Source organism: Miniopterus schreibersii (assembly GCF_964146895.1).
Source record: "Miniopterus schreibersii genome assembly, chromosome: 2".
Classification (NCBI taxonomy): Eukaryota; Metazoa; Chordata; class Mammalia; order Chiroptera; family Miniopteridae; genus Miniopterus; species Miniopterus schreibersii.
In genome coordinates, this window is record NC_138102.1 from 103,160,987 (window position 1) to 103,188,927 (window position 27,941).

Here is a 27,941-nt window from a genome sequence, read left to right on the forward strand (position 1 = left end):
AGATGGTCTGTGATCCTTAAAATAGAGAATTTCAGATGCAACTCTGGAGATTGAGAGATAAAAGTCAGTAGCCTAATCATCTTCAGTGAAACATAAAAGAATATGGATTATTAGGCCATCTGAATATTACAGCTGGTAATGAGGTTAAATTGAGACAGTCCTACTCTAGTTACTCAATTTCAATTGCAAAGCTGACTTGAAGAATGCCTCTCTCATCCATGAACTCATACGTGAGACTTGCTCAGTAATAAAATTAAGTTTAATTCAAATTTTATGAATACAATGAAGTTGAAATAACTCTTAAGGAAAAAGTTGAATATTGAAGTAAAAGTCACATTTGCACCAAATTAACTTTTAGAGGCATTAGATGAATCTTATTAAACCTACGTATTCAGGAGCATCATCAACTTTGGAACTGAACTTGAATCTTGGCTCTGCCATTTACTGTGTGTGATCATAGTCAAGATACTTATCTCTTCTGAGCTTTGATTTCCTCAACAGGCCAAATGGAGACACCACATCCTATTTGGACACCTGTGCATGTTCCCTGGGATGGCTCTCCTTCTGGTACCCAGCACAAAGTGCAGGGAGGGTAGTTAAATGTCCATCTTGGCACTGCCTTCCTGCTATTTAGGTGCTAGATGATTCCTTTTCCTTTGTATTTGGACTGTTGCCACCTGTTCACTGACAGGGAGCTTGGAAATGAGCTAGTCATACCTTCACATAAAGATTTTCTTCTGTATTCTGAAAGGATGTCACATGCAATTACAGGACGCCAGGAGACTCCTTCGGCACAGACCTAGGTTTCTTTAAGCTTTTCAGGGGCCCTGTCTTAGATCCACCAGCTCAGAGTTTTAAGGGACATTTGCAGCCTAAAGACAATGCCCATCAGTGCCCTGATGTGTAAGGTTTGTTTGTGCCAAACACTCATTTTTTTCCAGATTAGACTGATCACTAATTCACTTTAGGTCAGTGATTGTGAACTCATGCCTCCCAGAATAACTGTTTCAGATGACAGAGGCTCACTGCTAATTTCCAGCCACATTTTTGTCAGTTATGAAGAACATTTCATGAGCATTGTTTTTGTACCAAATAATCTAAAAATGAGTAAGACCTCTCTCCTGTTCAATAAAATTTTTTAAAAAATTTCAACAAGTAAAGCTAGAGAACAAGGAATTTAATCAGAAAACCAGAATTGCATATAGAGGCAGGCAGTATTTAAGCTTAAATCAATCACGTATTAAGGCTACAAATTATTTTCCTCTAAAAAATGGGGAACCATCTTGGGGAACCTACAAAACTTGGCCAAGGATGCAGCCCCCAAAATAACTTCATACTGTGAGCTTCCTCTGTGTAAACCTCCGCCCATCAATCATAGCAAGTAATGATAACCAACATACACGGTGCTTGCAATATTCTGTATGTTCTTTTAAAGAATGTACATATTTTAACTCTTTAACCCTCACAATAATCCTAGGAGGTTGATGTTAGTAATAATACCATTTTACAGTTGGGAGAGCCTAAGCAGAGAGAGTTTAAGTAATTTGCTCCAGGTCACAGAGCTACAGAGTAGCAGAACCAGGATTCAAATCCAGACCACCTGACTTCAGAATTCTTGAGTTAATTACTACTCTATGCTGCCTCAAGTGTCCTGGAAGCAGAGAGGCTCAAAGTATCAATTTCATATGTGAAAATCATGGCTTCAGACAATCAATTAGCATCTGAGCCTTTTTTCTCACTGTAAAACCTAATGCCTGCCCGGCCGGGTGTGGCTCAGCGGTTGAGCATCGGGGTTCAATTCCTGGTCAGGGCACATGCCCAGGTTGTGCGCTTGATCCCAAGTCGGGGACGTGCAGGAGGCAGCCGATCAATGACTCTCTGACTCTCCTCTCTCTCTCTCTCTCTCTCCTTTCCTCTCTCTGAAATCAATAAAGATATATTTAAAAAATAAAAATAAAACCCAATGCCGTATTTTTAAATATCTTTATACAAACAAGTTTATCTATCACTTCCAGAGAATGCACTTAATCAAATTTTAATAACCATAATCATGATTCAGATGTTAGATCTCACATCTTTTAAATTTAGCTTTACACCAGTGATAGAAGGGAAGAGGGTCTCACCAGAGCTATGCATACTAATTTAATCCTGCTCAAGTTCCTAATCGGTTTTCCACTCTTTTCTTAGAGCAATTTTCATGGTATTTAGGATATGATTTAGATATCATAAGCTAATGAATGAGAGAGAAAAGATAAATATTAGGCTCCACCCAGGCTAGTACATACACTGGCATTTTCACTTGTAGTAGTCATTAACCTTCCTTAGCAAGACACCCGACAGGTTCTGCTCTCAAGGAGGTCTTGTCAGAATAAGAGACTATTTCTAGATTTGTGACGGTTTATTGCTCCATACCCGAGCATAGTATCTTTTTATTTTCTAATATTTTTTCTAGAGTTTAATACAGTTTAGTTGACCTGGAGTGCCCTTTCGTTTGTTTGTCTTAGGTTGATAATATGGGATTGAAATTTTTAGTTCCACATTGTCATTTCTCTATGCCAACATCACTCATGATAAGTTGTCTTATTTAGGAGTATTATTTGATATTTAAATAGATCCAACTTGCTAGCTAGTGATTTTTCAACTGCCCTCTGGGTTTCCATTATTTTAATGTCACCCCAGCACCACAGTGTCTTAAGAACTAGTGTTTTGGTCCTAGCTGGGTAGTTCAGTTGGTTAGAGCATCATCCCAATACATGAAGGTTGCGGGCACAAGAATCAACCAATGAATGCATAAGTGCAACAACAAATCGATGTTTCCCTCTCTCTTTCTCTTCCTCTCTCTCCCTTCCTCTCTCTCAAGTCAATAAATAAAAATTAAGAACAAAAAAAAACCCTGGTGTTTTGGGCAATGGCAGCCAGGCTGAGGTGCTGGGGCCTTGGTGCCTGCCCATCCGCAGGAGCCGGAGGCTGTGGCTGCCTTGCAGGCAGCAAGGACTTGCAGTGCTGCTTCTCAAAGACCAAGGGAGCCATCGACAAGGACGCAGCGAAGCCAACATCATCTCAACTACTCAATTTAATTACTTTGGAGATCTTCTTGCAGCAGGAGACAAAAACAACAGAGTTGTTATTTTTCAGCAGGAACAAGAGAATAAAAGCCACCTTCATTCTAGGGGAAAATATAATGTTTATAGCACCTCTCAGAGACATGAGCTAGAGTTTGACTATTTTAAAAGTCTAGAAATTAAAGAACAATTTAATAAAATTAGGTGGTTACTCACAACAGAATGCTGCTCATTTTCTATTCTCTACAAATGATAAAACTATTAAATTATGGAAAATAAGTGAATGAGATAAAAGAGCAGAAGGTTATAGAAAGATGAAGAGGGATGACTTCGAGACCCACTTAGAATTAGAGCACCACATGCCCAATACTGAAGCCCGGAGACCTCATGGTCGAAGCAAGTCCACCACGACTTTGTGCAAATGCTCACACGCACCACATACATTCCATTTCTGTAAACAGTGATCGTGAAACGCATCTTTCTGCCGATGACCTGAGAATTAATCGGTGGCATATAGAGATCACAGACAGAAGCTTTAACACCGTGGACATTAAGCCCAAGAACAGGGAGGAGCTGAGGAGGTGGTCACTCGGCCAGTTCCACCCGCACAGTGCACGGGTTTGTGCAGCGGAGCCGCAGGGGGGGCATCCAGCTGTGCGACATGCGCTCCTCGGCCCTGTGGGACCGACACTCTAAGTTTTCTGAAGAACCTGAAGATCCCATCAGTAGGTCTTTCTTCTCGGAAACAATCTCCTCCATCTCCAACACAAATTCAGTCATGGTGGTCAGTGCATGATGGCCTGAGAAGACCTGTCGGTGAAAATCTGGGATCACAACATGGAGGGTGGCCCATCGAGACCCACCTGGCCCACCGATACCTTCCAAAGCAAGCTGTGTTCTCTGTACGAAAATGATGCATCTTCCACAAGTCTGAGTGTTGCTAGAACAGTCCCGACAGTGTGATCATGACAGGGTCCTACAACAACTTCTTCAGAATGTCTGACAAAAACGCATGGAGGGACATGGCCTGGAAGCTTCCAGAGAGAACAGCCACCCTGGAGCCAGTCTGAAGCCTGGGAGAGTGTGTCCAGGCAGGAAGAGGGAGGACGAGATCAGTGAGGACAGTCTGGGCTTCAGTAAGAAGACTGCACACAGCCCGGCACCCTGCCGACATGATTGCCGTGGCTGCCACCAACCTGTATATATTCCAAGACACAATCAACTAGGAAGTGCGCATGGACCGCGTCTCGTCCTGTTGGGAAGGGGTGTCCTCTCCCTGGAGCGCAGGAGTTCCCTTCCTAGACTGGAACCCACGCACATGCAGCCGGGGGGCTGTGGGGGTCTCTGTGCAGGCAAAGAGCCTGCTGGGGGCAGACTTTTAGAGCTCAATGAAAGCCATTGCCCACAATAAATGTATTTATTTAATTCTGAGCCTTCCTTCCCAGTTTATAGTCCAAAACATAAACACCCAACAGGAAACTTGTCCAGTATCTCTCTCTTGTCTCTCTGTGGTCTGACTGGGGTTCTCATGTGCCACTCACTAAGGAGGCTCAGGCAGCTTGACCTCTACACACCTGATCTACCATCACATCTGCTGGTGTAACCACCTAATAAAAGCAACACACTATACAGTGTTTTCCATTAAAAAAAAAAAAAAAAAAAGAACTGGTGTTGTTAGCTGGGTTCTAATATTTGATGAGTTAAACCCTCTTCCCAGATCTATTACAGAATATACTACTGGCCTTTCTGGCCCATTTATTTTCTCTGTGAATTTTAGAATCACAAAAAGAATTCACTGAAGAAGATGTGTTTTACTTCAGGTAAGAAAACTGAAGCTGGTGAAGGCATCGAAACATAAACGTGGTCAAAGTAGCACCATGTGTTCCCCACCCCATTTTAATTTAAAAAAGAAAAGAAATGGAGACTTTGTAGAAGACTTTCAAAATTCTAACATTTAGAAGAGTTAAACTTGTCTAAAATAAAGGGCCTGGCAATAAAAGGTTCCGAGTTCCTTTCTGACTGCATACTGTTAGAAACAACTGGCTTCAACTTGCTCTAGTTCATTAAAACTAAAAGGGAAAAAACAGCTAATAGCAAATCCAAGAGGATAGCTTGGCTCTCAGTAATTTAATTCTAAATGTAATAACATGCTTATTAAAAATGGAAGGTCACTCTTCCAAAAATTTCCCTAAAGGCACAGCTGCCAAATTGACTTCTGATCTAGTCTTTACATTATTAATTCAATGACATAATAAAGCTGGCAAGGAAAAGCTTCATGTTTGCCTCACAAAGGGAGACGGCAGCGCTGGAGTACCTTTTCTCTGACTTCTGGGAAAAGCCTTCCGAACTGGGCTCCTGACTTCTAGCCCTTCTAAGCTTTGCCTTCACGCGTTAGCAGCAAAGCACTGTGCGTCCAGGGGCCCAGAGACAGCTTAGGCCAGGGCCCGCCCGTCCACGCAGCCCAGGTAGGCAACTGTGGAAAGGCACCAGGCAGGGAAGTTGGCCTCCCAACCATGACTTGGCAGCAAACTCTAATTAATGAAACTTGACCGCAAAAAACTTGTTGATCTTAACTTGTCTCAAGTTCCAGACCTGAACAGCAGGTTGGAACCTGCTAAGATCATAATCAGCACAATCTATAGCTTTTGGAAAGAACTTTTTCTAACTAGGTTTCAAAGGGTCACCTCCTCCCACTGCAACGTGAATCACACTATGTCTGCAAATCTGCAGTAGAGACCAGCTTTCCCAGACACCGGAGCCGCAGCAGGTACACAACCTTGAGAGGGAAACAACTTGGGAAATGGCTTTTATTGAAATGAGTCATTCATTCAGTTTTTGCCATTGACTTTCCTTTATAAACTTTCCTCCTATAATATGTACTTCTCCTTTAAATTTTTACAAGGACAAGAAAGTAACTAATTACATAACAATATCATGACATCTTGCAAAGGTATCAATGCCCTTCATCCACAGGTGACCAGGACAGACTGTAGCAGGACCATGTTGGATTTACTGGCTCATTAGTTCCTAATGCTTCCCTGCTTTCAAGACTCCAACCATAAAACTGAAATTCTTTAGAAGATGATACTATCAATTGAATATGAAAGAATGGAAGCATCCAAAGGGGCTGCCCCTTCAGAAGAAAATGCTGTGCCATTGGGGACAGTCCCCACCTGGCCTACTACAGGTATTTATGTTGCCTGTCTCACCCCTGTAGGCATCTGAGCATGTAGCCCCTGCTTTGCAGAACGGGACACTGAGGCACAAAGTTGGTTTCTAGGGAGGGAGGAAAGATTCGCCAGGGTGTCATTAAACTGCACTGCTGCCAGGACTGCGCCGCACTCAGCAGCTACGCGTCTCCAGCTGGAAGAGACAAATATTCCCTCCTTTTTTTAAAAAATTAAATTTATTGGACAATAACACTGTGATAAGTTTGTATGGTGACAAATGATTACTAGACTTAGTGAGGCGATCACATTGTAATGTTTAAAAATGTTGAGTCACCATATTGTATTCCTGAAACTAATATAATGTTGTATACCAACTACACTTAAATTTAAAAAGAAAAATTAATAAATTTATAGGGTTAACATTAATTAGTAGCATTCCATAATTTTCAGGTGTGCAATTGTAATTGAATATCTGTACACTCTATTGCCTGCTCACCACCCCAAGCCTAATTTCCTTCCGTATTCGACCCCCTTTGCCCTCTTCACCCTCCCCCCAGCCCCTTCCCCTCTGGTAACCACCATCCTGTTTTCTGTATCTATGAGTTTATTTTTGTTTGTTTTGTTAGTTCGTTTGTTAATTTTGGTTTTATATTCCACATGGGAATGAAATAAACATTTCCTCCTCTTGTGTTTACACTGGTTACCTGACCTCAATACCAAAGACTGATCTTCAATTCATTTTATGTGGCTTTCTGGGGTTAAAAAGAAAGTATAGCTCCTATGTCTAAGCTTTTTATCAACCTCCTTAGATACTTTATATCCTGAATTAATAAAACATTTTAATAACAGGTCATGAATTTCAGAGATCTGAATCCATTGGGACTTTTATTGAAAAAAAAAAATACAAATTTAAATAATAGTACAAGTCAGCAAGGGTCACTTAATTTAAGTTAGGGTTCTGGTCATAAGTGAAAGCTACATTTTAGGAACTACTTCTCAATAATGTGAGTGTTCACACTTTGTCAGATACTGTTCTCCTTGCTTCTACATGCACGAACCTATTTAGTCCTCGCTACTTTCCTACAGCACCAGTCATCCCCATTTTACAAATAAGGAAACTGAGGCACGGGGTGTTTAAGTAAAGGGCTGCAGGTTACACAGGATGGAGTCAGGATTTCACCCAGGCACTGGTTCTGCCTGTGATCTTCTACCTTCTATTTCTGTTCCATTTGTTGAAAGACTTCTACAAATGACAAATGCTGCTGTATTTGGAAAGAAGAGCTGTTTACCAGCACACATTGAAATCAAGTGACCGAAACGCTGACATCTGACTAGCTGGCAAAATGGCTGGTGGTCTCAATTCACTCTCCTCATATGTACACACATATTTCTAAAACAAAATATAAATTACACAGGGTGCATACCACATTCACTATAGTGAAGTTTAGCAGTGATTCATTTAAACTACAGAAAATGGATAGTCAAATAATTATGTTGCAAGATCTGACAGTGCGTTATTTCCTTTAGTGATTTGTTTGGGGCCATGAACTTGGGAAGCAACATGTTCAAGCTCAGGGCCAGCTCCACATAATCTAAGGAGTCTGTTTCTGGTTTGGAGCCTCTGATAGGAGCTTCGACCCTCCCCAGGTGGTCTTGCCTCTCCATCACGAGGGGTAATTGCAGCAAAGGGTCGCAGAATGTCACCATCTCCCACCATCTCCAGTTCACCTCCCTGATGGAGTTCAACTGCAGCAATAATAATATTCGGAATGATGTTAGAACTCTGGGCTGACTGCCCATTTCATTAACGTAGAATGTGAAAGTTTTCTAATTCTCCCACCCCTCAGACACCACTGGGGAGACAGGTTCACTGAGAGACTCATACCAGCCTCCTTCCACCCATCTGCATTAGTCAATGAACGGGACCCTGAACTCGTGCCGATTCTGAGGGCTTCTCTTGAACACAGTAGGGTGCCAAAAGGTACACCAAAGAGAGCACGTATCTGCTGAAAACTCAGGATCACAGCATCATCAAAACATCATTTGAGGAAGAAATAATTCCAGCTTTATACAAACTAAGTGACAGTAGAGAAAAAGAGGGAGCATGTCCCTAACTCAATACTGTGAGTTAATAACTCTTAAGGTTGTAACTCAATCAGGACAACACAGAAAGACAACACTACAGACAAATTACACTCAAATACAGATATAAAATTCTAAATAAATATTCTAACAAAAGTCAATAATGAATAAAAAAAGTAATTCATCATGACCAAGTTGGATATTTCCAGAAACGCCAGATTGGTTTAATGTTGGAAAATTAGTGAATGTAGTTTAAAAATTAAAGAAGAAAAATGTAAGATCACCTCAATGGATACAGAACAAAGTATGTGATCCAATTCAGCATCCACTCACATTAACATGATAAAGGGTATCTACAAAAAATCTATAATAAGCTTCATTCTTAAAACTAAAACATGAGAAGAATTCAGATCATAAAATAGCAAAGAAGTCCCGTGACTACTTCTAGCAAGATAAGCTAGAAAAGGAAATTAACCATTAGGACAGGACAGAAAAGATGTGCCAAACTGTCATTCAAAGTTGTGTTATTATTTATGTTAAAATTCCAAAAGAATCTACATGTAAGAATTAATAATAGAGTTTAGCAAGGTTCCTAGATTACAAAATAATGTACTAAAATAAATTCCATTTAGAAATGCTAGCAATGTATAAGTAGAAAATAAAATTTTTTGAAGTTATTATCTATCATAGCATAGAAAACCACAAAGTGTCCAGAAATAAAACTAAACTATATAGGAGACTTTTAAGAAGAGATTATAAAATGTTACTTGAAAGACATTAAGAAAATACTAAATAGAGAGATTGTGTCATTGATTATTTGACTTAACATAATAAAGATGCCATTTCTTCAGAAAATGACTTATAGATTAAATGCAATTATACTCAAAATCTCAACAGAGTATTTATATAAAAGAAGAAAAAGACAAAGATCTCCAGAAGAAGAGGTAAGGGGGACTAGCCGCAGGGCACCTCAAGACTTACCACAAAGCTGTGACAACAAAGAGCACCTGCAACTGCCAGAGAGATAAACTAACTGACTAATGAAAAGGACAGAAATGTCAGAATCATACCCACACATATGGGCACTTGATTGATAAAAGAGCTGGCACTGAGGATAATCAGGGAAAAGATAGATAACCATTCAATTAATGGCACTGGTACAATGGCTTATGCCCATAGGAAAAACTAAAATTAGACTGCTACTTGGCATCCTCTACACACAAAAATCAATTCAATATGACAAAACCAACTAAAATAATTTATAAAACATTATGGGAAACTACCTTTATGATCTCAAGGAAAAGGTTTCTAGACACAAAAAGCCGGAGCCATAAAAGGGAAAACAACTGATTAATGTACCTTGAAACTGCAAACCTTCCTTCGTCAAAATAAAAACAAAAACAAAAAACAGAGACTGAAAAAGCAGGTCACAAACTGGGAGAAGATATCTGCCACACATATAAATTAATAAAATTTTAATACTCAGAATATACAAAAGAACTCCTACATATCAGTAAGAAAATTACTAACAACCCAATAGAAAAACCAGGACATTAACAGGCACTTCACAAGGAGGAACCCAAGTGCAGATAGGCAAAAATTAGGAAGTCTTAAAAATACTGCCCGGCCGGGCGTGGCTCAGCTGTTGAGCGTCAACCTAGAATCCAGGCGACCGGGGTTCGCGTTCCAGTCAGGGCACAGGCCCGGGTTGCGGGCTCGATTCCCAGCAGGGGGCGTGCAGGAGGCAGCCGATCAGTGACTCTCTCATCACTGATGTTTCTATCTCTCTCTGTCCCTCTCCTTTCCTCTCTCTGAAATCAATAAAAATATATTTAAAAAAAAAATACTAGGGGCTAGAGAGGAAACAGAGCAACAAAAACTCATGATGTCGAAAAAATGTACATTGCTACAACTACTCTGAAGAGCATTTGGCATCATCTCCCAATGCTGAATAGGCTTAAACACAGGACCCAGCAATTCCACTCCTGGGTACCCGCCCTAGAGAAACCTTTACCCAGCAGGGGCCATGTAGAAGGCTGTTCAGGGCACCCTGTTCACAGCAGCGAAAGCTGCAGGCAGCCCAAATATCCCTCCCAGGAGAAAGGGTGGCACACTCGCCAACGCCAGAATCATACATCACACGACAGGGACAGGAACCGCACCTGCATTAGAACATGCGTACGCTGTTTCCAGCACAATGTTCAGAGAAAATAAGCAAAATCCAGGAGAGCAGGTACAACTTATTTTCTGAAGCTCATAACAAGCAAAACTAAGCAATGCTGTTGTTTAGGAAGACACATATATGTGGGTAGAACTTTTTAAAAGCCAGAGAATAATAAATACAAAGTTCAGGCAGAGGTGGGAACGCGAGGAGGAGGCAGGAGACGGCCCCACGGGAGGGTTCAGAAGGGCCCGGCGCTGGGCGCTGCGTGCGTGGCTGCTCATGGCTTGTCACGGCTGTCTTGTGGCAAGTGATATTATGTTTATATTAATAAGATGGTATGTCTGGAAAACACTGGGTAAATTTGAGATAGCAAACACCTAGAAGTAAGAATTAATAAACTTTGAGTGAGATCTGGTGGTATCGAGGACAACACCATGAGACTCTTAGGCGGTTCCCACACACACATTGAAACACTATAACATTATTCAGGGAACTTAAAGCAGCCATTAATACTATGCAGCATAAGGAATGCACATTATAAAACATAATTTAATCAATCCACTCATTTCTTGATATCTACTCTGCACCAGGCAAGAGTCTAGGTGGAGACACAATCAGGAGTTTAAATTTAAAAAAGCACTATCTTCAGCAAGAGTATTTGGTATGAACTTGCTCAAGACAAAAGCCTTCAGAATTCTAAGATCCTCCTTCTCTGTCCTCCAAATGCATTCCCCACATGCTGTCAAATCCACCTCCTACACCTTTCCTGACAATCCGTAAGGTTTCAGCCCTGGACCTCCATCACTCCACGATCCTGGCACCCCCGTGTCCCCTGCCCTCATCCAGCCTTCCTCGTCCAACCTCTAGGCAAATAAATCTGGACGAAGCATCACCGAATCTCTACGGAACACTAGGGAGCATTCTCCTGGTTGAAAGCATTCTGCAAAAGCTCTATGAAAAACAATCACCTTACTATCAAGATAGCTTGCATTTCTGTCTTCCCATTAAGCTGTGAGTCCCTTGAGGATCACAGGCCAGCCACTTTCTTTAATCCCTCTCCAATGCAAAGGGCCTCAGTGTAATTACAGCAATTCTGTTTCAGAGAGGGGACATTAAGACATTAAAATTTTTACACAAAGGGAAAACTCAAAATCGGAGCATGGCCTATAAAGCTTCCTACAGCCTGGCCTGGGCCAAGCGTTCCAGCCCCTCTTAGCCTCTAGCAGACAGTATTCCCTGAGCCACTGAACAGAAATCATTCTGTGGACTATTACAAGGATTCCATGCTCGACTGAGTTTGTAAAAACCCTGGATTAAACCAATTTAAGTGGGTTTCTTGGCAGGGGGACATCTCAGAGACTTTAAACTGGTTATGTGGTTTGAGACTCTCCAAAAGAGGAATTTGAGATGCTGCACCCTCAAACTCACTTAGCCACAGCTGCCCCTCACGTGGAACTCCTATTTACAGCCTGCAGTGAAAGTATGGAGCAGAGCGTTCCCCAAACTACAGCAATTTCCTTTAAGGAATGATTTTTCATTCCTCGTTTTCCCCATGTGCTTTCTCTCCAATTCATTTTGTCAGGCTCAACTTTCCCCAATTTTAGCACACTCCTGCCCCAAGTTTCCCTTTATTTCCAGAGTGTTCTATACGCCTGCCGATGAGCTTCGCTTTTAAAATGTTATGTGGGTCGTCCTCCCTTAGATAGGACTCCGTGAGCATGGTGATTTTGGTGTCCTATCCCCAGCACAGAGCAAAGCTCCCGGGACATAGTATGAGTCGACACATGCTAGAGACAGGGAAAAACCACATGCACATTAATGCAAATTCACTTTTTTCCCTAGTTTTGCCTCTCAGAAAAATTTCAGGAGATCTTTTGCCACTTCTCTAAAAAAAGTGCTTGCTAATGATCTGGTCACTGTTTTTATATCTTCCAAGCCACCCGCTAACCATGACAGTAGGTGTGGAGGAGATTAGTCTTCAGAGTCCTAATTCCCTCAGGAAGGCCAAAAGAGGTAAAATTCCAATTTGAAACGACTTCAGTAGAGTTAGAGGAGGCAAATGAGAGAAATGCTTGGCACATGTCTTCTTTCAAATGTTTTTTCATTTAAAAACAAAGATACATGGACTTATTTTCAATGCCACTATTTGGTTCCTGAAGAATTTAAAGGAAAACTCCATTAGTTCAAACTTCCTAGGAGAGTCTTACAAGATCATTTAAATCATAATTTAAAAGGCCTAAGACAAACTATTACTCATTAAATTTTGAATTTTTGTGTGAGTTTTAGGTTGCGTTTATGACTTGTTGGAACTTTATCTCTAAATGATCACTGTATGGGACTGACGGACATCCGCACCCTAATGGCACTTGCTGCAGTCTGAGCATAATGCCGCCATTTCTATGGGCCAGTGACTTAGAGTCACTATGCATTTACTTTTAAGAAATTATTAATATTCATGGGTCCAATTTATTTGATGCCTACTCCATCAGGAACACAGTTCCAACTGTAGCAACAGTCCCTCGAGAAAATCTGACGGCGTTTCTGACAACTCATTTTGAGATGCTGTCTCCTAGAACAACTGTAACTAGAAGGAGAGACAGCTCATGTCTATGTCAAGCTTGACGGAATTAATCTGCTTTAAATTCGTACATTTTCTGGTGAAGTTTCCAGCAGATTTTTAGATGCAGCATTAAAGTTCATTTTTCTTCTCTACCACTTTTAATATTCAGGTGGTTTTTCCATCAACAAAAAATATTTGCGAGGTACTCTTTATTTCACTATGATCTTGACTTAATTGACATTACATTACATCCAACTTATCTCACACCAAAATTCCTAGACGCAGAACTTTCCCACAGACAAACTTCATGAAGTGGCTACTAGTCCTCATTACTGTCACAGTCATTACTGTATTGCTGTTGCTGAGAGGGCTGAGTAAGAAATTGATTGTGATGCCCACAGAGAAGATTTTTTAAAAAGACAAAGAGGTAACCTTCTCAGGCATGCTCTCTGGTGCCTTCTCTCTCCCTGTTTTTGGAAAGGAGGGCAAGGCTGGAATTCAGATAAGCCCCTCCAAGGCTGATGGTGTGTATTATCTGGCTGTATTCTTAGAAATCATACTGTAAGACCAATCCCCTTACAAACGGACTCACGAGCAGGGAATTTGGGCTATTAATAAATACCCCCAAAGCTCGCCGAAATAGCTCAGTTGGGAGAGCATTAGACTGAATAAATACCCCCAGAAGGAACAAAGTTCCTTACATGCTTCTCTGAAAGAAAGGAAACTGCTTACTTGGTGTATATACTTGGGGGACCAAAATCTTGACTCTGTAAAATAGAGCATACTTGGCCACCTCTATAGCGATCTCAAATGTTAGTGCAAAGGATACCACCTAGCACAAGAGAAATCTAACTTCATTTTTCTTTGCTACTGGGAATAGGTAGAGACTTGAACCAATGAACCAGCAGGATCTTCTTTTTCAACACTTTGGGAATCCGTCAAACATTTCCAGATACTAATTCCCATGACTCAGTACTTTTACTTAAAAGGTTGAATCACAAAGAGTCTATCATAAAAGCATAACCATACTATCATTAGTAAAGAAGGCATGTGGCTCTGAGAGTGCCTCCGGAGCTTCCTCACAGGAGAAGTGATGACAACCCTGGAGGGGTGAGCAGAGCTCCACCTCTCTCACAGGAACCAGCTGCTTCCCCGTCGAGTTGGAGAATTAATAAGGCTTCTCATCACAAAGACACAGATTCCCATTCTTCCTCTGAATCTCTGCTAAACTAAAGATACTCCCAGCAGCCGCCCCCACACAGCTCAGGACCCCACCTTTCATCTAATTCCACCCTACCCAATGCTCTGCTCTGGTGCTATGATCTCACTCGTGTCCTGCAGCAGCAAGCCAGGTAAAAGACAGATGAGCTGAAGGACTGGAGTTTTAGGGCAAAAATCGGGTGAGTTGTGAATAATATGTAAAGCTGAAAGAAGTGGAGGTATGATACTGTAGGGGAACAAAATTTGCAACCCCAAATATGCCGCATTGACACGCTGATTATTTTGAATTAAAGTTCGTCAAAAATAGCCAGAATAAAGAGGACACTCTGACTCTGCTTTGTCCCCCTGAACACAGGAGAGAAATCTCCCATCTGAAAGGAACCCTCCCAGCACCAGGTGGTAGAGAGACATACTTATCACCAAGAGACAACTACAAAGAAAACGGGCTTGGTGTGGTCAGGGGAGCTCCGCAGACCTAGAGATCAAAGTCCTCTCTGTGTCCCTTGACTCTGCAGGCAGGACAAACTTTTGTTACCAAACATTTGCTCTTCCCATCTCCCTGTGCATCTTCCTCCCTTTAAAGTTCCAGACCCTACCCCCTATCTTCTTAGCTCAGAAGAGCATATAAGCCTCAATTGTTTGACTATCTTGGGCTCCCATATTCTTACAGAGCCCCGTACGTAAGTAATTAAATTTGTTTTTTAATCCTGTCAATCTGTTTTATGTTAATTTGATTATTAGACCAGTCAAAGAATCTAGAAGAAATTTTTCCTTGCTGACAAGATCTACTGGTAGCAGCATTTTAAAAATACCCTGTAAAAACACTATAATAAAGTTCCATTATTAAAGGTAAATTAGCACCAGCCTAGTACAGCTATAATATTTGTTCTCTAAAGCTTGTGAACAAAGCAGGAGCCCACCAGATTACTCTTTTCACATATAAGCAGCACACACTTTCTTTTAGTTAATATAATCATGAACCAGTACTTGACAGAATGCTGCTGCATAAATATAAACTTTGGATCACTTCAAAAACATAAGCCTCTTTTCAACTCAACTTAGGACCAAAAAAATATAAAATTTATCCTGAAGGAGACCTAAGCACATTCAATTTATTCTGAACCATCTGGTAGATCTGTTTGCAGTCTTTAAAAAATATTCTAAATCTACATCATAATGTCCAGTATGGTAGCTACCAGTCACATGTGGCTAGTTACATTTAAATTTAAATTAAATGAAATAAAGAATTCAGTTTCACAGTTGCACTAGCCACATGTGACTGGAGGCTGCCGTATTAGACAGCACAAGTGAACGTTTCCAGTACTGTAATAGGTCCTACTGAACAGTGCAGTTGTAAATTCTGAAGACTATTTTTCCCCAAGCAAAAAACACAGGCATGGTTTTCTCTTATTTAACAGTTACCTGGGAAAATTATTCACTTGCTGGGTCAGAAACTGAGAAACAAATCACACTAAGCACTCTCAAAGTCTCAGAAAACAAAGTCAACAACTCAAGGTGCAAATACTGTAATTAAGCCGGGACAATGGAGGCACCTGGCACAGGTGAAGCCTGTGGCCTCCTGAACAGCCAAAGGCCTAGGAACCAGACTTAATCCGCAGAAAATATTCCTAGTCAGTCCCAGAAGCCGTCACTGTTCTTGTAAATTAAAATGAGGTTGAGAAATAGGACTCTTAAGAGTTTTTTTTCCAATAGATGAGGCAGTTGCTTTTGGTATGTCCAGAGCATTACTAGAGAATAAACATCCTGTTCATTAGCCAATGAAATTGCTCAAGTTATCAGTCAACACTCCATTTACCTGATTAACATCATGTATTATTAAGATGCATATTTTGCATGTATCAACATAAGGCTGTCTCAATATTTCCTGTAGAACCATTCCCTCAAGGAAATACTTGGAAGATCTTTCTATTCAGAAGAGTACATAAGCAGCAGCTAGCTGTGTTTAGCAAAGCACAGGTCCATCACTTCAAATTGTTAGCCTGAAACCAAGCTTCATCAGCGAGGGGATGAACTGATGCATGTAAAATAAGGATTAGGGCTGGGGCACACTGGCAAGGAAAACTGACACTGTGAAATAAGTGTCACACCAAATAAGTGTTGTCATATGAAAAAGGGAACAGGCTTAGTCTCAATTGATTAGTCATCTCTGTGGCGATCTGCCACTTTTCTTGGACACATGACAGTACCTGGAGTGGGCTTTTTTCCAGTGCGTCTGTGTGACTTATAAATTGTTCTATGAACACATTATTTCCCACTAATTGCAAGCAAAACTAGAAATATTTCAAGGCCACACAATTAAATCTCTGACCCACCTAGCTTTGGGTTTATGTGACCATATGGTCTCAATTCACTTAGAAATAAAACAGTAAAAGCAAGCACCAAAAAACCTAGCCTGATATTCCCACCCAGTCCCCTGCTCAGAAAAGAAAAAAAAAAAAGTGTCTTTAACAGCGCAAGGGTGGTGTGCACGTCTATGCTAGAATAATAAGCATCACTTCTTTGAAAGAAATTGCCAACACAAAGCTTTCAGTGCTATAAATACGTCATCATTTCTAAAGTCATTGATTTTGCCATAAAATTAAACTGTGGCTGCCATATGAACTGCAATATTATATTATCCCTTTCTCCCCACATCTTAAATTCTCTCTCAAATACCAAAATAATAAAAATATTAGTATAAAGTTGACACAGAGAGCAGACCAATTTACACCATATGTTAAACCAGCATTTCTTCCTTTGAGGTAAGGGGTTTTATACTAGAAAACAGAAGCCACACTGGCCTAAACAGAGAGACAGAGCAAAGGAAAAGTTGGTGGGTGGGAGGGAGGTGGGTGATCGCTGAGAGAAAAGATAAAGAACGCAAGGGAATACGCCATGGGTCCTGCTGTCTAGTTTATACCTCCTTCGCACTAGAACATAGCTGTATAGAGCAAACGCAGAGCAGACTTTCGGACACCTTTGACAATCCAACATGGGGTCACTGTCAGCCACGGTAGTTATGTCAAGTGCTATGTCAAGACTGAGGTAATGGGTGTTACAGGAAAACCCTTCAGAGGGGCCCAAAATGCCCAAAACCACAAGTCTGGACACTTGGATAAGGACTCCATCTGGACACTGATATGAGTGGGACCTCCACCCCTTGCAGGCTATAAGAACTCAGAGCTACGATCACCCAACACTCAAGCTTGGCTGTACCAAGGGTCATGCTCGGAGACCTGCCGGACTTCCACCCGGCCTAGCTTGAGACAAATGCCCACTGCTCCACCTGCAGACACCGCCAGTGACTGGGACTTTGAGATGAATGATGGCTCTGCTCGTTTCTATCATGTAAGCTCCTCCTCTCTGTGTGTAACCTGTGTGTGACTCTATTGACTTATTGGAGAGGTCTCCTTTCATTAACTTCGGCATTGTGGAAAGACACATCGTGTGTGTGACTCCTTTCAGGGATGCTCCCTTGCTCATGACAACAGTCTTTCTAAAAATTATAGTAAATTTCAACATATATGTATCATCTAACTTAATATAAAATATTTAGCAGTTCTTGAAATATCTAATAAAATAAGTAAAATATCTATATTTTGAGGTATTATTGAAAGAACATTTCTAAAGATTAGAAGAGAGGAATTTATGAAGCTATCTACTAAATTAAATTACTGATTAAAAAATAATTTAGCAAGAAAATAGAAGGCATCCAAATTGAAAGAAAGAGGTAAAACTAATTATCTGCAGATGACATATATAGAAAAGTCTAAAGACTCCACCAAAAAAAGCTGTAGGACTAATAAAAGAATTCAGTAAAGCTGCAGGGTACAACATCAATATACAAAAATCTATGGCATTTCTATACACTAATAACAAACTATAAGAAAGAGAAATTAAGAAAACAATCCCATTTTCAATTGCATCAAAAAGAATAAAATACCTAGGCATAAATTTAACCAAGAAGGTGAAAGACTTGTATACTGAAAATTACAAGATGCTAATGAAAAAACTGAAGACACAAATAAATAAATATTTTTCCATGCTCATAAATTGAAAGAATTAGTATTGTTAAAATGTCCATACTATCCCAAGCAATCTGCAGATTCAGTGCAATTCTTATAAAAATTCCAATGACATGTTTCACAAAAATAGAAAAAACAATCCTAAAATTTGTATAGAACCACAAAAGACCCTGCATAGTCAAAGCTATCTTGAGAAAAATAATAAAGCAAGAGGCATTATACTCTCTAATTTAAAACTACATTACAAAGCTATAGTAATCAAAACAGTGTGGTATTGGCATAAAAACAGACATATAAATCAATGGAGAGTCCAGAAATAAACTCATGCATATATGGCCAATTAATATATGACAAAAGAGCGAAGAATATACAATGGAAAAAGGACAGTCTCTTCCATAATTGGTGTTGGGAAAACTGGACAGTCACATGCAAAAAAACGAAACTGAACCACTATCTTACACTATAAACAAAAACTAACTAAAAATGGTTAAAGACTTGAAGGTAAGATCTGAAACCATAAAACACCTAGAAGAAAACATAAGCAACAAGGTCTTTGACATCAGTCTTACAGATAATTTTCTGGATTGACACCAAAAGTAAAGGCAACAAAAGCAAAAATAAACAAATGAGACTGCATCAAACTAAAAAGCTTCTGCACAGCAAAGGAAATCATCAACAAAATGAAAAGGCAATCTACTGGATGGGAGAAAACATTTACAAATCACATATGCAATAAGGGGTTAATATCCAAAATATTAAAAAAAAAAAACACACACACACAACCACTCAATAGCAAAAGAGAGAAAAAAAAAACACAAAAAAACCCACAAATAATCTGATTTAAAAATGGGCAGAGAATCTGAATAGACATTTTCCCAAAGAAAACATACAGATGGCCAACATTACTAATCAGCAGGTAAATGCAAATCAACACCATGAGATATCACTTCACACTTTTGAGAATGGTTATTATCAAAAGACAAGAAATAACAAATGTTGGTGAGGATGTGGAGAAAAGGGAACCCCCGTGAACTGTCGATGGGAATGTAAATTGGTGCAGCTACAATGGAGGTTCCTCAAAAAATTAAAAATTCAAGTAACATTTGATCCAGCAGTTCCACTTCTGGGTATCTATCTGAAGGAACAAAATCAATAAAGACAGCTTCATGCCCATGTTCATGGCTATTATCTACAATAGCCAAGACATGAAAACAACCTAAATGTCCAATGGTGGATGAATGGGGAAAGAAAATGTGATACTGACACACACACACACACAACATGGAATGTTATTGTCATAGAGAAGAACAAAATCTTGCCATATGCAACAACATAGATGGACTCTGAGGACATTACCCTAGGTGAAATAAGTCAGACAGAGAAAGACAAATACTGTATCATCTAACTTTATGTGGAATCTTAAAAAAAAAAAAAAAAAAAATCCAACTCACAGAAACAGAAAACAGATTGGTGGTTCCAAGAGGTGGGAAGTGGGTGAAGGTGCAAACTTCTAATTACAAAATAAATATCATAGGGATGTATAGCAAGGTAACTATAGCTAATAATACTATATTTGTGTATTTGAAAATTTACTAAGAGAGTAAATCTTAAAAGTTCTCATCATAAGAAAAAAAAATTTCTAACTACATATGGTGATGAATGTTAATTAGACTTATTGTAGTGATCATTTTGCAAGAAAGAAAATTAATTTTCATCTTTTACACCAAGAAAAGAGACTTGATGTAATCTATGCCTTTATATGGTTTTAACTGGTCCTAATTTTAAAAAAGTTAAATCTCTATTCTTTTCAATTTTATGATTAGCTATTCTAACAAGTTTGTTGAATCAAATTATGCCTAGCCTGGAGGCCACAACAATATATAGATAACATGTTCTCTTCCTACTACTCATGCATTCACTCCTTGCACACTTTTTGACGTGCCCAGGGAAAGGCTACGAAGCTAATGTCAGTCTCTGTTTTCAAGAAGACTACGGGCTAGTAAGAGTAAATATAAATATAAATAATATAAAGGTAAATAATTAAATATAAATATAAATACAAATATAAATATAAAATAGTTACAGGGATGGTGACCAACAGGCCACAGCAAAATTACACTGTCCTACAGGAGAGAGAATCATCCCCAAGTATCAGATGAGGTTTCAGATGTTTGCAATGCAACGTTTGTACAAGATAGGGTAAAAGAGGCAGTGTTAAAGACTGAATCATGTCCCACAATAATAAATATGTTGGAATCCTAACCCCAAGTACCTCAGAAGGTGAACTTATTTGGACCCAGAGCCTTTGCAGAGGTAATCAAAAAGGGGCCCTTATCCGATATGACTGGTGTCCATATGAAAATGGGAAATTCAGACACAGACACTTACAGAGGGCAAACACTGTGAAGACACAGGGAGAAGATGACCATCTCCAAGCCAAGGGGAGCCTGAGGAGCTGGGAGAAAGGCTTAGAGCAGATTCTCCCTCACAGCCCTCAGTAGGAACCAACCCTGAGAGCACCCTGATCTTGGACTTCTAGCCTTAGGCCTGTGAGACGATTAATTTCTGATATTTAACTCCCCAGTTTGTGGTACTTTGTCACAGACTAACACAGGTGTGTTGCCCAAGTTGAATCAGGAATGGAGGAAAGGCTAGTCAGATGCAGGGATCAGGATACACAAAGGTGGAGACAATGAAAATGATGCATGTATTTGCCAGTGTGACAGAAACAGCCTCATAGTAGCGACTAGGAGGTTGGAGAGACATTCTAGAACATGAAAATGCATTATGATTGATTAACATAAGAACCAAAGCAAAGTTGTATGACATTATTTTAAAGAGAAGAAATAGGTACCAGGACAGTGGGCCTCAACTATAATTTGCCTAAAGAAATTAGCATTAACGGGGGGGGAAAACATGCGTGGATCTAAAAGAGGTTAGTTTAAAATGAAAGACTTATTTATAAAGAGGCCAATAGTGTGGATCATCTAAATCAACAAATGGAGGATGCCCTAGGAGTGTGCAGCCAGGCTCTGCAGGAGTCTATCACAGAGACATAGCCATAGCACCTGATTCCATTAAATAGTTAAATTATAGGACAAAACACTCCTCCATCCTGAGTCCAAGTTCACCAAGCAACCTTCTGATAGATAACATGGCTTCTCAAATAATCTGCTCAGCCCAAGCCATGCACTTATGAGATGGAATTTTCATTGTTGAAGGTACATTTATACCCTGGCTCAGAGCATTTGTGAGGTTTTATGGCACCACCAGCCACGGTCATGTCTGAATCCAACAAGACCAGGTGGGCATAGTACACGGAGGTGCAGCCATTCAGCCAGACTGAGTGGCCTTGCCAAGAGACACAGTGCATTTCTCCCCAGTGTCCCCACCTCAATCAAAGGCATTACCCGTCAGTGGAGTTATACTGCACCCAGAACAGTCCTGCCTCCCTGCACGTCCTACAGGTCCCACATGACCTCTCTTTCCTCACCTGCTTCTTGGCCTCATTCAGCATGTCCTGCTCGCTAGGCTCTGCCTCACTATACCGCTGTGTCCCACCAGTGCCTACCCCAGGGGTGGGGGACAGGGAATGTGCCATTTCCTCTGCCCTTCATACTCCTCCTCTGGTCCTATCTCATCATTACTGGGTCTCAGGCCAAAGGTAACCCCTCACTCTCTTGACCACCCTATTGAAAGGTGCCCTCCATTACCCCCACACCACTTCTTAGCGCCCCAGCCTGTTACTTATCCTTCAAGGCATGTATGCTATCTTGTTGATTTAGTTTGTCTACCTCCCTGTGACTAAACTGTGAGCTCCACTTAAGGGACTTTCTATGTCCTTTCTAAGCACTTATTCACAGTGCCTAAAATTGCACCTGACACCCAGCTCAATAAATTTGTTGAACGAAAGAATAAAACCTCTTGTTTAATGAACTTCCAGTCTTTATTCCTTGAAGACTGGAATGGCCAATAAATATCACTTCAGATTTCATTTTGACTATGAAACATCAGAACAGCTAAGATCCAATTTATTTAAAAAAATCAGAGCCAGGGCAGCCAGTCTCAGCAGTTCTGCTTACTTACGTGACCTCTGATAAGTCACTTCTGAGTCCAATATATCCACGTGTGAAATGGAGACACAGCCAGTCACATCACAGGCTGTTGTGAGAGTTGAACAGAAATAATGGAGTTATGTACCAATGTGTGCCTTTTGGTTCTTAAGTAATTTCATTTAATATCTAGTTACTCAAAGAGCAACACAAACCTCAAAATAACAGTCAAATGATGCAAGGGACCACTTTTTCAACATCCTATGGAACAAAGTTTTAGCAGAATCTCCCTTCTGGGGAAGGAGCAACAACCCACCAGAGCTCCGCAGTAACCAAGCTGTAATGAGACACCCAGCACCCGTGTCCCCAGGACCTTCACTACTCACTGCTTCAACGCATTAATGTTGGTTCCCACAAGAAGGTGTAATTTAATAATCTTTGAATTGCTGAGGCCTGTGTATTTTTAAACCTGAAGGCTCAATGAGCAGCTGGAGTTCAATCACTATAGTAGCCCTTGTAATTTTAGACAATTTACTTCACATGGTGTAGAAAACCTTGGATGTAGAGCCATATATTTTTAAGTCACATTTGCACTCCCACATTTATACACCCTTTTCTAAACACTTAATGTTTTCAAAGACTGCATTTGTCTTCCTAAAAAAGGGACCTGCTAGAGAAAAAGGTTTTCTCTTATTAAATAACACTTCTCATGTTTCTTGATTACTGGACTCTAACTTGTGTGTTCCTCAGTAACAAATAGTGTCTCCAATTCCCTGCTTGCTGAGGCGCCATCTCTGGATCTACCACCAATCTGTTTCCTTCCTCCACTAAATGTATATTTTCTCAGTGCCCACCCTTGCTTACTTAAAGTTTTCCCCCACCTCCAAAAAAGTGTGACTCCTGTACATATAACTGATCATGCACAATCCATTGTTGCTGTGAAGTTTCCTTACACCATCACAGAAAAACAAGACCTGTTAGTGTATTTTGAGACAATTCAAATACAACAACCTTACAGACATCAGCTGATTCAAGTATGCCACAAGCAACACACTACTGCAGATAGAATGAATTTCTTTTAAAATAATATAGTTGTAAAACTTACAGGAGCTATAACAGAAGTGAAAAATTTAGAGGGGTGGTCATCAGGAAAATTGTACTAATCAATTTATTTGGGTAAATTGACTATTTTTCTGAAAAGCAGCTCACATATAGACAAGACCACCCCTGGGCAAGTGTAATTCACACAGCTTATACTTAGCCAACTATTAATAGCAAATCGCCAATGTGATAAACATAATTGCATACATACCTCAAATGTCTTTAGTACATATAATTTTTGTAAATACTGTAATTTGTGCTTGGGAAGGACACTCATTGTTCAACCTTCACGCATTACTCTACAACATAGGTGCCATTAAAAATAACAGAAAGACTGACATTAAGTATCTTGTTCAAGTTAATTGGGTCTTCTAACAACTTAGCAAAATATAAATTAAATTGGGATGAAATTTAAAGAGGTAAAGCACTTGCCTACAGTTACAAAAATTAGAGAATTAAGGTTATAACTCAATCAGCCTGAGGCAGTTTCTATAATTTAATTTCCTCCAAATTTCTCTCCTTTTCCTCTTCTGTATTCATAAACCACAAGCTATAAAAAGGTGATAAAGGAATTGTAGCCCCTTGACTTAACCAATGGCCTCTGCCAAAGCCATAAATGTCATACATCAGGGGCTCAGACAGATCAGCAGAGGAAAGAAAAGTGAGGAACATGTCAGCTAGTCAAGTAGAAAAGAAATGCACAAATGAAAAAGCAGGACGGAAAATATGCCTCTTAGGGATTTCAATTCAGTGAGTGTCTTAAGCAACATCTATATGCAAAATATTTTAAATATCTCTAACATCAAGAAATAACGTCTTACCCTTTGGACAGCATGGATGGACCTGGAGAGTATTATTGTAAGCAAACTAAGCCAGTCAGAGAAAGACAAGTTATCACATGATCTTACTTATAGGTGGAATCTAATGAACAAAATAAACTGACGAACAAATAGGTCCATGGAAGCATGGAACAGACTGACAGATCTGAGAGAAGGGGGGTGGGGGTGGGAAGAGATTAACCTAAGAACTTCTATGCATATGTGCACAGACCATGGACGCAGACAGTGCGGCGAAGGCCTGGGGTGCGGCAGGAGCTGGGTGGAGGGGGGCAAAGAGGGGAAAATGGGGGACAACAATAAAAATAAATTAAAAAATAATGTCTTAACAAACAAGCTTACCGCCCAGGAGGAAGACTACGGCAAGCACTCCACTATATCATAAATAAAGGGCAGAATAAGCTCCTGACATAAGTACATGGAGATCTAAATCTGGTCGAAGAGATGGGGGGGAAAAATCAAGAGAAGTCAGGAAGAAATGGTATTTCATATGAGCAGGGTTAGAGTTAGGGTTTTAGAAGTGAGACTCGGGGAACAGGACTAACAAAGTGAGAAACTCATTCAACATACTGAGTTGCTATCATAATGTTGGCAACATGCTAGGAGCACGGGGAGGCTTGTTCAGAAAGCAGCAGAACGGCAGAGGAAACGTGAGGAAAGAGAGACTTGGTCTATCGCGTGGGGGGCTTTCTGCAATGTGTAAAAGGTTAGAGAAGTTTTATTTCCTTCAAGGTAAACCCCTCCAATGTCCAAAAGTCCATGAAGGTGATAAATCCAAAACAAAGAAAAATTTGGACACAATAGCAAAATCAGAAAATGAGACTAATTAATTCGAAAAATGGCCATATAGCATCATATACATTTAGTGAATTTATAGAATTTTTCTAGCCACTTCTTGAAATCCTTCCTTAAAAAAAATAGGAAAGAAAAAAATCCTTTTATCACTTCAGAGAAGAACCTTTATAAAACAAATCATGGCCCTAGTTTTTTTGTTCAAGTTTTGTTTTTGTTGTTTTTTTTGGGGGGGGGGTGCATCTTAGAGTATATTCTTTAAAATTCAGTTGCTCATAATTTATAATAAAATATTAAAGGTAATTAATTTAGAATATTTCTAATGGACCTACACACTAATTTTTAAATGATCAAATCTTTGCAAATCAGTCTTTCTCTTAAACTAATACGATGGCTTAGTCTGTAAATGACCCTACAGCTAAGTCCTATAAAACATTTGTTTCAGATCCTTTCCCAAAACATGGGAGGGAGAAACAGGGAGGGCAGGACAGGATTCGTTACTTTTCTAGGTTTTGAAATATAATACTTTGTATCTCAACATCCCACCCTTCTTGTTGTACCCGTTCTCCATGCTTTCTGCTCATCACTCCTAACTTTGTTGCTTATCTCATTCTGACTATTCCATTTATTTTCTTTTTTCTCTATAAGAAACTAAACTTGTCAGTTATCAAAAATCTGCTTAGCTTTATTTAAGCACCTCCCTCTTGGCATATAACTTCCCCGAAATAAAGTCTTAATTTATAAAAATAACACATGTTTAAGGTGTGGTTTAATCACTTCCACAGGACAAAATTCAGGGCCCACTGTGGATTTTAACAACATTGAACTTTGAGGTTAATTTGCTCTAAATTCAGTGCAAATTTGTTTTCTATCATTTCTGACAACAACCTTTCAATACTTCAAAAGAAAACAGAGGATCTCCAAGTTCCTGGAGGGGAATCCATAGTCACATAAGCACTCCTACGTACCTCCTCCCCAGCCCCACAATTTTCTTGGTGATGAAACCTTTCATATAAATATATTTTTATTGAATTTATTGGGGTGACACTGGTTAATAAAATTATATAGGTTTCAGGTGCACAATTCTATAATACATCACCCGTTTATTGTATTGTGTGTTCACCACCCAAAGTCAAGTCTCCTTCCATCACCATTCACCCCCTTCCCCCTCTTCTACCTCCCCCCACGCCCCTTTCCCTCTGGTAGTCACCATGCTGTTCTCTGTGTCTATGAGGTGTTCTGTTTTCTTTGCTTAATCCCTTCACGTCTTTCACCCAGCCCCCCAACCCCCTCTCCTCTGACAGCTGTCAGTCTGTTCTCTGTATCTATGAGTCTGTTTCTATTTTGTTTGTTAATTTTTTTTGTTAGATTCCACATATAAGTGAGATTATGTGGTATTTGTCTTTCTCTGACTGGCTTATTTCACTTAGCATAATACTCTCCAGGACTGTGATAGAACCTTCTAGTATATGAGGACTGGATTTGGTAAATCCCAACATTAGCTAAAATGAAGGAAAATGGGCTCACTCTAGAACGGTAGGATGGTTTTTGGTCTGGCAAAAAAACCAACCACCACTTACGAAAATCTCTGTAAATAACACTTCTGGTTGGAAAGAACACAGATTATAGAATACATCTTTATTTCTAGAATTCAGTCTTATTTGAATAAATGTTTTAGATTACTTACTCATCACTATGTATACTCCAATAAAAACTCAGACTTCAAAATGACCTAGTGGGGTTCCTATAGAAAGAGGCATACGGAATATATATTTTGCCCCATGAATTGGTAATTAACGAGTATTTGCCACATGCATGCAATTAAAAACAAAATCTATAAGACTACTTTGAGAAAGCAGGATTCCTCTTTAACTTTCTCAAAATGTGTATAGATATAAAACTCCATATGCACATGTTTCATAATACAGGAAAAAGAATGTGTTGTGGTGAATTTACTGAATGTAAATTATAGTTCAATGAAAAATAAGATTGCATTAAATAAAACTCCAGGAAATCGTACTCAAGAGAAAGGAGCGCTCTCTCAGCCCTGTAAAGTACCTCAAGAAATTCCAGTATCAACACTTACAACCATTACCAGCCTGGCATAACACTATAGAATAAGTCCATTTAACTCTTAAAAACCCAAGATAATGGCAAGAAAGCACCAAGTAGCAGAAAATGTTGAGCAAAATTAAAAAGGCAAAAATAAATACACACTCTGTCAAAAATAGGCTACATCTCACAGTTAAATTGTCATCCAATGTGTCCACCAATACAAGGAATAAGGAATTTGAAAATTTGACACACGTAAGTAGACTTCATACTTATTAATGCACAAAATGAGTCATAGTAAGTGCATCTTTGCTAATTATTAAATAAACATTTGACACATCTCAAGGTACCATCTTATGTCCTGGAGAAGAGAACAGACATAAAAATACTTAGGATAAGATGACTGCCCTGGGAATGCAGAGTCTAGAGGGGAGGACACTTAGAACAATTCTAACAGCACAGGACGTGGTCAAACGGAGGCCAAACAGCAGCTTCAATAAGCCTTCACTCCCACCCACAGGGACACTGCTCAGTCTCAGCTTAACCTTCTCCAACATAACTTCCATCATAATGGTCACAGATTTCTTGAGGGTTTTCATATTAGTTTAGGTCACTTTTCTCCCTATGGTTTCACACGATTTTAGCGAAAATAAAGTTAAATGGCACCAATGGCTCACTCATTTCCATTTTTTCCACTTAATTATGGGAATCAAACAATATGCTTCAGAGTACCTATTTCTAACATTTTTCTCTATTATTCTATTAAAAATGGAGTAAAAGGTCTTTACGGTTGTTTTTTAATATGTTTTTATTGATTTTAGAGA

At 39.6% G+C, this 27,941-nt stretch overlaps 1 protein-coding gene and 1 pseudogene across 4 annotated transcripts in view; one reads left to right on the forward strand and one right to left on the reverse strand.

The window, feature by feature from the left end:
- ATP8A2 (ATPase phospholipid transporting 8A2) overlaps positions 1-27,941 on the reverse strand; it is a 515,363-nt gene that overhangs the window by 295,653 nt on the left and 191,769 nt on the right. The gene's annotated exons all lie outside the window — the stretch shown is intronic.
- On the forward strand, positions 2,909-4,288 carry LOC308553560 (serine/threonine-protein phosphatase 2A 55 kDa regulatory subunit B delta isoform pseudogene; annotated as a pseudogene). The gene has a single exon. The product of its transcript is annotated as a serine/threonine-protein phosphatase 2A 55 kDa regulatory subunit B delta isoform pseudogene (transcript).